An 11,016-nucleotide genomic window follows, 5' to 3' on the forward strand; every position below is an offset into this window, starting at 1 on the left:
TTGATGCTTTTGAACTGTGGTGCTGGAGAAGACTCTTGAGAGTCCTTTGGACTGCAAGGAGATCAAACCAATAAATCCTAAAGGAAATCAACCCTGAATATTCATGTAAGGACTGATGCTAAAGCTGAAGCTCCAATACTTTGGCCACCTGATTTGAAGAGCCAACTCATTGGATAAGACCCTGATGCTGGGAAAGATTGAGGGCAGGAGGAGAAGGGGGCAACAGAGGATGAGACGGTTGGATGGCATCATCAACTCAATGGACATGAGTTTGAGCAAGCTCTGGGAGATAGTGGAAGGACAGGGAAGCCTGGCATGCTGCAGTTCACAGGGTTGCAAAGGGTAGGACATGACTGAGCAACTGAACAACAATGACAACAAATTACTAGACCTGCTATGACAAGAGGATCTGTGGTTACTCATAAGTAACCAGATGGAGCAATAGCTGCAGGGAAGGTGTTTCTAAGGTGGGTGAGGTTGCAGCATGACTAAACTACTTTTTGTTTAAATGCTCCATGGTGGTAGTACGTCAAAGCCAGGGTGATATCTAGTCATCCTGTAAATAGGAATGCTCATGGAGTTCTGCCTCTCACCAGACTATAATGGCAACTGATCACATGTATATTACAGCACCAGAGGTTCTGAGATGAAGTTCCACCCCAGGACAGGGTAGGTGGGATTGGACAGGGGTCGCTGAGAGTCGGACATGACTGAGCGACTTCACTTTCACTTTTCACTTTCATGCATTGGAGAAGGAAATGGCAACCCACTCCAGTGTTCTTGCCTGGAGAATCCCAGGGATGGGGAGCCTGGTGGGCTGCTGTCTATGGGGTCACACAGAGTCAGACACGACTGAAGTGACTTAGCAGCAGCAGCAGCAGCTATAGACTTCCCTGGTGGCTCAGACGGTAAAGCGTCTGCCTACAATGCAGGAGACCCAGGTTCAATCCCTGGGTCAGGAAGATCTCTTGGAGAAGGAAATGGCAACCCACTCCAGTATTCTTGCCTGGAAAATCCCATGGATGGAGGAGCCTGGTGGGCTACAAGTCCAAGGGGTCGCAAAGAGACTTCACTTTCTTTCACTTAATAGGCTGGTGGGAAAAAAAAAAATTCAAGGATTAGGAAAGAGGAGAAAAACTCAAAAAAATCTTCATATAAATGTGAATTATTTTTAAAAAATCTACCAACACATGAAAGTTAACTATGTTGGATTTAAAAATGAGTATCAACTCCCCCTCCCTGCCCCAGAGCATTAAGTGGCTTGCCTAGAGCCCAAGGGGTCTATGGACATCCTAAGCGTTGGTGAGGGTTATGGTCTCAATTTTAGAGAGTGGCCAGCTAAAGTAGGAGTGTATCTGATGACTAGGGGAACCTTCAGCAGTTCATGAACACATGCTGTTTGTTCTAGCTCTCAGAGAAGAAAGGGTGTGGAGACTGGCATTTGCTGGTTGCAGGCAAGGAAGCTTAACGTGGAAGACATGGGCATATTTTATAACAATACAAGCTATACTGAATGTCAGGATTTGTTAAAACGTGATTAAACGACAGCATGCCTCAAAACAAAAATTTAAATTGAATAGAATGAATTTAACTGCTAAACCAAAGCACGTAAATTATGTTTTCAAAAAGCAGCAGAATTCTGCTCCTAGCCAAGGTAGAGTAGCAGAGACTGTATTTACTTTCCTATCTGAAACAACCAAAAGAAAAGGAAAACAAAAAAAAAAGGATGACATATATGAAACAATGGTTGTCAAGAGCCTGGACATCAGGCAACAGAGGACAGTGATCCCTGTGATAAAGGAAACAAATGACTGCCCCAGCTTATTGCTTTGAGGGGGCTTCTCTGGTGGTGGCTCAGCGGTAAAGAATCCACCTGCTAATGCAGGACACCCGGGTTCGATCCCTGGATCGGGAAGATCCCTTGGAGAAGGAACTGGCAACCCACTGCAGTATTCTTGCCTGTGAAATTCCATGGACAGAGGAGCCTGGTGGGCTACAGTCCATGGGGTTCGAAAGAGTCAGATACAACTGAGTGACTAAACAAGACATTGCTTTGAGAATTTTCAGATGAAAGTACGAGGAAAGGGATCCAAGCATAGCAAGACCGAATTCCATGCTGCCTATAAGAAATCCATTTAGTATAAGGACATAAATAGAGACGAAAAGCAAATGGGTAGTTGCCAGACGGTGGGGGAGGGGACATGAAAGCGCCTACTTAGTGGGTCCGGCATTTTCTGTTGGAGTGATAAGAACATCTTGGAACTGAATAGAGGAAGTGATTACACAGCATCGTGAATGTACTAAATGCCACTGAACTGAATACTTTAAAATGGTTATTTTGATGTTATATTAATTTCACCTGATTAAAAAAAAAAACTAACCAAGCATACAAGGGAACAAAACCAAGCAGCAGAAACCAGAGACCCACAGAAGATATGGTTATAAAACTCAGACTTAAAAATAATTATGCTTGCTATGTGCATGAAGAGATGAAAGATGAAACTGAGAGTTTTGACAGAGAAATATAAACTGTAAAAAAAAAAAAAAAAGCAACAGTGTTTTGTTGTCCATTGCTCCAGGTTCATCTCTATGTGTGGGTTTCTGATCTTGGACCTGACTGGTTCCCAGGAAATAATCAAAAGTTAAGCCATTAGAGGTCATACCCTTGTATGTGCACTTTATAAAGTTTTGGGAAATTCATTTTATTCCATAAAAGTACAAAAGCTGTTGAAAACAAATGTAAATATTACAAAATATTGAGTATATTAGTGAAAGAAATATGTGGAAAAGACACTGTAAAGCTTCATTTGTGGGTATTTTTCTATGCAGTTTTACATCTGTGGCATCGTGGAGTTTGGTGATCTTCATTCAACTCATTTGATAAACATTTACTGAGCATCTTCAAAAAAAAAAGAGAGAAATTCTAGAACTATAGATACAACAATCACATTATTAAGTCAGGGAATAGTCTTAACAGTGGCACAGAGAGCTGAAGAGAGAACTAATTGAATTCTTAATGGATTGGAAGACAGTATCCAGAATACAGTATTGAGACGTGAAGGCAAAAGACAAAAAGTTACAACAGAGAGGCGTCTCATAAGGAAGGAAGGAAGAGGATGAAGGGGACACAGCAGTATTTGGAGAGTTAATAACTGAGAATTTTCAAAAATTAATGAAAGATATTAAGCTGTACATTTATAGTTGACGTCTAAGCAGAAACAATGGAATCTAGAAGACAATGGAATGATATCTTCAAAATGTTAAAATAACTATCTGCCAAAGGATGGTGTATAAAGTAAATGCTCCAGCAGTTCATAAATGGGACGTTAACTTAGGATAAGAGAAAGGTGACAGGATTACAGCAGATGGGTAAGGATTGAGCAGGGCACTGCTGGACGGACTTCCCACTCAAGGGATGTTTCCCAGGCAGATGGTCAGGAAATCTCAAGGTCTATTGGTGGAAAAATGAGTTAGTCTGATAGGTGAAGTTAAGTAACCCTGATAGCTCAGTTGGTAAAGAATCCATCTGCAATGCAGGAGACCCCAGTTCGATTCCTGGATCGGGAAGATCCACTGGAAAAGGGATAGGCTATCCACCCCAGTATTCCTGGACTTCCCTCGTGGCTCAGTTGGTAAAGAATCCACCTGCAATGCATGAGACCTGGGTTCGATCCCTGGGTTGGGAAGATCTCCTGGAGAAGGGAAAGGCTACCCACTCCAATATTCTTGCCTGGAGAATTCCATGGACTATGTAGTCCATGGAGTTGCGAAGAGTTGGACACTACTGAGCGACTTTCACTTTCACCAGGGGTGGGATAGAAATTGAGCCTGAAATTGTTCCACAGGAGCTAGACAGTGAATGGCCTCATCCTACAAATGAAGGAAATACTAAAGGTGCTCTTGTGGCATCCTTGCTTTGTTTCTTGGTAGGATGCTACTGCTAAAAGGCTTTCTCACAATTTTCTGATAGAGGTATAAATCATGCTGTCGCTTGCTACTTTGCTATGAGTGAAATGAAATTTAGATAAGTGCCAGCTTCAGCCTGCACTATACTTTTACTCTCTTGAGAGGAAATATTATTAAATTACCATTTTAAAATAATCCAATTTCAATGAATCTTATTTCCCCTTTGATTTGTTCCTTTCAAGCCACGAGACAGTAAAGCTGGGAGGGAAGAAAAAATAAAGAAGTTCCCTTTCAAAGCTGTTTCCACATGGCTGATCTTTTGAATTATTTTCTTATTTTCTAAGCATCACATTTCTTAGAGGCCTAAGCTTTCTCTTCCTGTCTTCAGAAGGGCAGAGATACTCCTTATAAACCCATACTGTCTTAATCAGTCTACACGAGCTCCGTTTTGCTTTTCCTGTGTATTCCCCATCTCTGAGTGCCACTCCCATTTGACCCCAACCCAGCTTCCAACTCTTATATGTTTAATGTGCATACTTGCATAATTCATTAATCTTTAAAAGCTATGGTGTTTTTTAAAAATTATTTATTTGGGTGCAATTAAATATTTAATTTTTAAATTTAATTATTTACCTGGGCTTAGTTGTGGCAATCGGAAGTTTTAGTTGTGGCATGCAAGCTGCAGTATGTGGGATCTTCCTAATCAGGGATCTCATGTGGGTGCCCCCTGCATTGGGAGTGTGGAATCTTAGCCACTGGACCACCAGAGAAGTCCCTATGGTGCTCTTTCATGTATACTTTAATTGCATCAATGACACTTGCTTTTAGAATCCTATAATTTGACCTACCAGACTAAACTCTGATTTTCCATTCCATTATCTTTCATTTGTATCTCTTGGGATTTTTTGATTTTAGCTCTTTCCTTTAAGATTCCTCAGCTTTCCAATAGGTACATGAAAAGGTGCTCAGCATGACAAATATCAGGAAAATGCAACTCAAAACCACAATGAGATATCACCTCACACCTAGAATGGCTATTGTCAAAAAGACAGGAGCAAGTGTAGAAGTAGGTGTAGAGAAAAGGGAACCCTTTTCTCTGTTTTTTCACTGTTAGTAAAAATGCAACTCGGTGCAGCCACATGGAAAACAGTACGGAGTTTCCACACAAAAAAATAATAGAACCAATGTATGATTCAGCAATTCCACTTTGGGGTATATTTCCAAAGGAACTGAAGTAAAGATCTTATAGAGATAGCTGTTCTCGTATGCGCATTGCAGTTTCCTTCACAATAGCCAAGATATGGGAACAACCAAAGTGTCCACCAATAGATGAATTGATACATTTTTCATCTAATTTTATTTTTATTTCCATATTAAACATAGAGATGGAAAAATAGAGTCTTGTATGACCCCCAAAAGTTACAATAGAATATTTTTCAGCTGTGAGAAAGGAGAAAATCCTGCCATTTTGACAATTTGGATGAACCTTGAATGCATTGTGCTAAGTAAAATGAGTCAGATAGGAAAAGACAAATACTGTATGGTATCACTTATATGTAGAATCTAAAACATCAAACTCAGAGAGACAGAATGGAGTGGTAGTTGCCAGGGTTTGGGGAGTTGGGGGAAAGAAGAGCTACTGGGGAAAGAGTACAAACTTCCAGCTGTAAGATGAACAAGTTTGGGCATCTAACGTTCTTTTTGCAGTTGCCTAAGTTGGAAGCTGACATAACTGAATTGACACATTTCTTCTGTTCTAATATGGGTATTTAGTGCTACTAATCACTCCTACTGCAGTATCCCACAGATTATGGTATATTATACTTCCATTTTCATTCTCTTCAAAGTATTTTCTAATTTTCTGTTTGACTTCTTTTTGATTCATGGGTCATTTAGGAGTGTGCTATTTAGTTTCTAAATATTTGGGGTTTTCCTGAGATCTTTCTCTGATTTCTAATACAATTCCTTCTGTTAGAAGCAGCTTAGGGCTGGGTCTTGCTTTTTCATCCAAACAATCTGAGCATTTACATTGCATGTGATTAGTGGTTACGGTTAAGTCTCTCATCTTGATATTTGTTTTCTGTTTGTCCCATTTGTTCTTTGTTCTTTTTCCTCTTTTTCTGCCTTCTTTGAGATTGAATGAGGATTTTTTTTTATGATTCTATCTTGTTTGTTGCTTTACTAACTATAACTCTTTGTCATGTGTTTTAGAGCTTGCTTTAGGGTTTAGAGTAGCCATCTTTAATGTATCAAGTGATATTATACTAATTCATATATATTATAGGACCTTGCAACAAAGTATACTTCCATATCTTCCCTCCAGCTTTTGTGCTCTTGTTGTCATATATTTTGTTTCTAAACCTCACATTATATGGTTATTATTTTTGCTTAAGCAGTCAATTATCTTACAATGCGATTTAAAGGATGAAAACATTTCTCAGTACCTACCCATACAATTACTGTTGCTGTTCTTCATTCCTTTGAATAAATCCAGTTTTCCATCTGGTATCACTGTCCTTCTGCCTGAAGGACTTCCTTAAGTATTTCTTTAGTACAGATTACTGGTGATAGATTCTTCCAGCTTTTGTTTGTCTGGAGCAGGATTCGTTTTGCCTTCTTTTATTGAAAGGTACTTCTGTTGAGTAAAGAATTTTTGGTTGATAGATTTTTCTCCCCAATATTTTAGAGACGTGGCTACATTGTCTTCTATCTTGATTTTTTTCCCGTGGGAAATCTGCTGTCATTCTTTGTCTTTGTGTAATGTCTTTTTTCTCCCTGTAGCTATTTAAAACATTTTTTTCTTTATCATTGCTTTTGAGAAATTTAATTATGATGTGCCTTGGTGTAACTTCTTTTTTGTGTGTGCTTGGGTTTTATTGAATTTCTTGGTTCTGCAGACCTATAATTTTATTGAATTTAGAAAGTTTTGGCCATAATTTTTACAGAGTTTTTTCTGCCAATCCCTCTATCCCCTCGTCTTCAGGGACTCCAGCTGTGTGTGTATTTGACCACTCAACATTATCCCACAGTTCACTGATGCTCTCTTCATTCATTTTAGACTTTTTTCTCTTGTATGTTTTATTTTGGATAGTTTCTATTGTATTTTCAAATTCATGAATCTTTTCTAATATCTGAGTAGTTGCTTTAGGGTTTACTTCATATATCTTTAACTTATTACAATCTGTATTTAAACGATATTATATCCTTTCACATATGATACTTAAGCTTCTCCCTTCCTAGCAGTCATTCATTTTATACTTGTTTACAACTTGTTTATATTTGTTATAAACCCCACAACACAGTGTTATTACTTTTGTTAAGCTATCATTTTTTTTAAAGAAATTTAAATAATAAGAAACATCTTATATAATTACCCATGTAGTTACCATTTCTGGTGCACTTAATTCCTTTGTGTAGGTCCAGATTTACCTCTGACATCATTTTTCTTCTGTCTGAAGGATGTCCTTTAACATTTTTTATAGTGCAAGTCTGATAATGAATTCTTTCAGCTTTTATATGTCTGAAATCATTTATATATTACCTTCATTTCTTGAAAGATACTTTTTCACTGGATGTAGAATTTAAGGTCAACAGTTTTTTCATTCAGTATTTTAAAGATATTGCTCCATGTCTTCTTGCTTATGTTGTTTTCAGTAAGAATTCTGTGGTTCTTACTCTGTCTCTCTGTATATAACTTCCACCCACCTCCTGCCCCAGCTACCTTTAAGATTTTCTCATCCTTATTATTTTTTCCTAATATTTTGTGACTTGGTATCACTTTCTTCATTTTTTTTTTTTTTAATGCTTGAGATTCATTGAGCTCCTTGGATCTTTGAATTTCTAGTTTGCAAAACATTAGGAAAACTTTCAGACATGATAAAGTCAAGTATCTTTTTGACCCCACCATTCTCCTCTCTGCTGTGAAGATTCCACTTATATATGTTAGGTTGCTTGAAATTGTCCCACTGTTCACTGAGGGTCTTTTTTTCCTTATTCTGTCAAATCTAATCCACCATCAATGCCATCCAGTGCATTTTTCATTTCATACATTGTAGTTTTTAATCAAAATGTTTGATTTAGGTCTTTTAAAAAATAGATCTCATATTTCTATGTAACTTTTTGAACATACAGAATACAGTTATAATTGTCTTAATATCTTCATCTGCTTATTATAACAATGGTCAGTTCTGGGTTGGTTTCAATTGATATATTTTCTCCTTACTGTGAATTGTAGTTTCCTGCTTCTTTCATCACCTGGTGACTTTTGTTTTGATACCGGACATTGAGGATTTCACTTTGTTGGGTGCTACATATTTTGTTGTTGTTGTTCTGTGAATATTGGTAACGTTCGTCTGCGATGCAGTTATATTTCTCAGAAAAAGTCTGATCCTTTCAAGTCTTACTTTTATAATCTTGTAGGTCCAGAGTAATGCTTAGTTTTGTTGTTGTTTAGTCGTTCAGTGGTTTCGACTCTCCGCGACCCCATGGACTGCAGCACACCAGGCTTCCCTGTCCTTCACTATCTCCCTGAGTTTGCTCAAACTCATGTTCATTGAGTCAGTGATGCCATCTATATTATCTTACCCTCTGCCACACTCTTTAGAGTCCCCTGGACTGCAAGGAGGTCGAACCAGTCAATCCTAAAGGAAATCAACCCTTAATATTCATTGCAAGGACTGATGCTGAAACTCCGATTCTTTGGCCACCTGATGTGAAGAGCCAACTGGAAAAAGCCCCTGATGTTGAAAAAGATTGAAGGCAAAAGGAAAGGTGCTTAGTTTAGGACTAATTGTTTCCCCTTATTGAGGAAGGCCTCTCTGAGTATTCTGCTCAATGTTCTGCTCATTATGAGTTTTCCAGTCTGGCTGGGGGGAATAGGTACTGTTCCTAGCTGGGTGCCTGTGCCAGCCGCTGCTCTCCAATCCTTTCAGAAAGGTTTGCCCCTAGCCTTAGGCAGTTTGCTCTGAATCCTGTGCTGGTCATTTCTCTGCTGAATACCCAAGGGTGACCCTCTGCAGATCTCTGGGATTCTCTCTCTGTCCTGAGCGCTTCAGCCACCTTGATTTCCCTGGGACTCTCAGCTCCTGGACTCAGGGAGACTGCTGGATGCTGCCTGGGTTCCCTCTCCCTGCCCTGCAGCCTGGAAACTCTCTTTGGGCCGGAAGCTGGACAGTCACAGGGCTCACCTGATTCGCTTCTTGTCTCACAGGTTACTGTTGCTCATCGCCTGAAGCCCGGTTGCAGCCTTTAAACCTGTTGTTTCACGCAGGTGTCACGTTCGCTTTGTTGGTTTGAGACAGGAGTGTAGAGTCTCATCCCTGTTACTCTTCACCTTGAGTGGAAGCCAACGTTCCTTCCTTTGTTTTCTTGACTTGGGATTTTAAGCAGTCTCTGTAAGTAGCTTTTACATTCTTGAATTGTTCTTTAATAGTTCTCTTCTCTTAGTTCTCTTTCTTCCCTCTTTCTAAAACTTATTCTGCTCTCTGCATTGTCTTTATTTCCAGCTTTTATTTTTTTTTATCTGTTTATTTGATTTCCAGTATTCATGTTAAAGGCTTTCTCCAGTTATCAGGTGATTTCTGGTTTCTCATTCATGTTTAAGAGGATATTCATTTAAAAGCAAAGTGGAAGCTCTTGCCTTTTTACACAATAGTATATTTTACATTTACAACAGTTAACTTCACCAAATTATACACTCACCTTTCTGCTCCTTATTCCAAAGTTCTTCTCTATATTTATTTATTTGCTAAAATTTCTCCTCCAAGATTACTGTCAAAGAGTTTGTTTGTTTGTTTTAAATCTGGTAAAACTGTAGACTTTGTGAGTCTGGGGATATCTTTATTTCATCCTCACATTTAAATAGTAATATTGGGGACTTCCCTGGTAGTCCAGTGGTTAAGAATCCACCTTGCAATGCAGGGGACGTGGGTTTGATCCCTGGGTGGGGAACTAGGATCCCACATGACAAAGGGCAGCTAAGCCCACCCACCACAATTTAGACAGAAGCCTAGGCAGTGCAAGGAGGATCCTGTGTGCCATAACTAAGACCCAACACAGCCAAATACATAAATATATTTTTTAAAAAGCAATATAGCTGGACACAGAATTCTAGTTCAAAGTTCTTTTTCCGCAACACTTCCAAAATCATCATTCCATGATCCTATCAGGAGTGGCTGCCGACAAGTCTGATGTCTGTCTAGTTCGGGGCTGTCTTTAGATTCTTTGTCTCACACGCAGTGCATCTTTTTTTCTTTTCTCTTTTCCAAATGTCCTTAATGAAGCCAGGATGTCAGATCCCTCTCAAGAGAAGAGTGATGACTCTATGTGATTAAACCCTACCTACAGCTGGGACTCGGAGAAGGCAATGGCATCCCACTGCAGTACTCTTGCCTGGAAAATCCCATGGACAAAGAAGCCTGGTAGGCTGCAGTCCATGGGGTCGCTAAGAGTCGGAAACGACTGAGCGACTTCACTTTCACTTTTCACTTTCATGCACTGGAGAAGGAAATGGCAACCCACTCCAGTGTTCTTGCCTGGAGAATTCCAGGGACGGTGGAGCCTGGTGGGCTGCAGTCTATGGGGTCGCACAGAGTCGAACACCACTGAAGCAACTTAGCAGCAGCAGCAGCAGCAGCACAGCTGGGACTGTAACCCACACCACATGGTCTGTGGGGCCAGCCGCTGACTGATCACCCTGCAAGATAGATTCTGCAGCTGAAGGAAACTGCCAACCACAGAATCATGGAAAACGCCAAGTCCTTTATCAGTTTGCTCTCAGAGATGAAGACAGAAGAAGGAGCCCCCAAGAGGAGGAAGGTGATGGCCTACAGAAGTCAACAGCAACCCTCAACTTATGGCCAGCAAGCAAACAGGGGCCTGGGGTGTACAACTGCAGGGAACCGAATTCTTCCAACCAGCCAAGCGAGCAGGAAATGGATTCTTCCCTAACATCTCCAAAAAAGAATACAGCCTGCTGAGGCTTTGATTTTTATCTAGCCTAGGAGGAGCCATATATCAGATATCTGACCTCCAGAATCATTACGTATTTGTGTTTTACACCGTGAAGTTTGTGATAATTTGTTACCACATCAATACAAGGCTACCACAGAA

The 11,016-nt window shown here is 39.9% G+C and overlaps 1 non-coding gene across 1 annotated transcript; it reads left to right on the forward strand.

Annotated features, from left to right (window-relative positions):
* Positions 1 to 890: 890 nt before the first annotated feature.
* TRNAC-ACA lies at positions 891 to 963 on the forward strand. The gene has a single exon. It is a non-coding gene; the product is annotated as a tRNA-Cys (tRNA).
* The last annotated feature ends 10,053 nt before the right edge of the window (positions 964 to 11,016 follow it).

This window comes from Bubalus bubalis, chromosome 22 (genome assembly GCF_019923935.1).
Source record: "Bubalus bubalis isolate 160015118507 breed Murrah chromosome 22, NDDB_SH_1, whole genome shotgun sequence".
Lineage (NCBI taxonomy): Eukaryota > Metazoa > Chordata > Mammalia > Artiodactyla > Bovidae > Bubalus > Bubalus bubalis.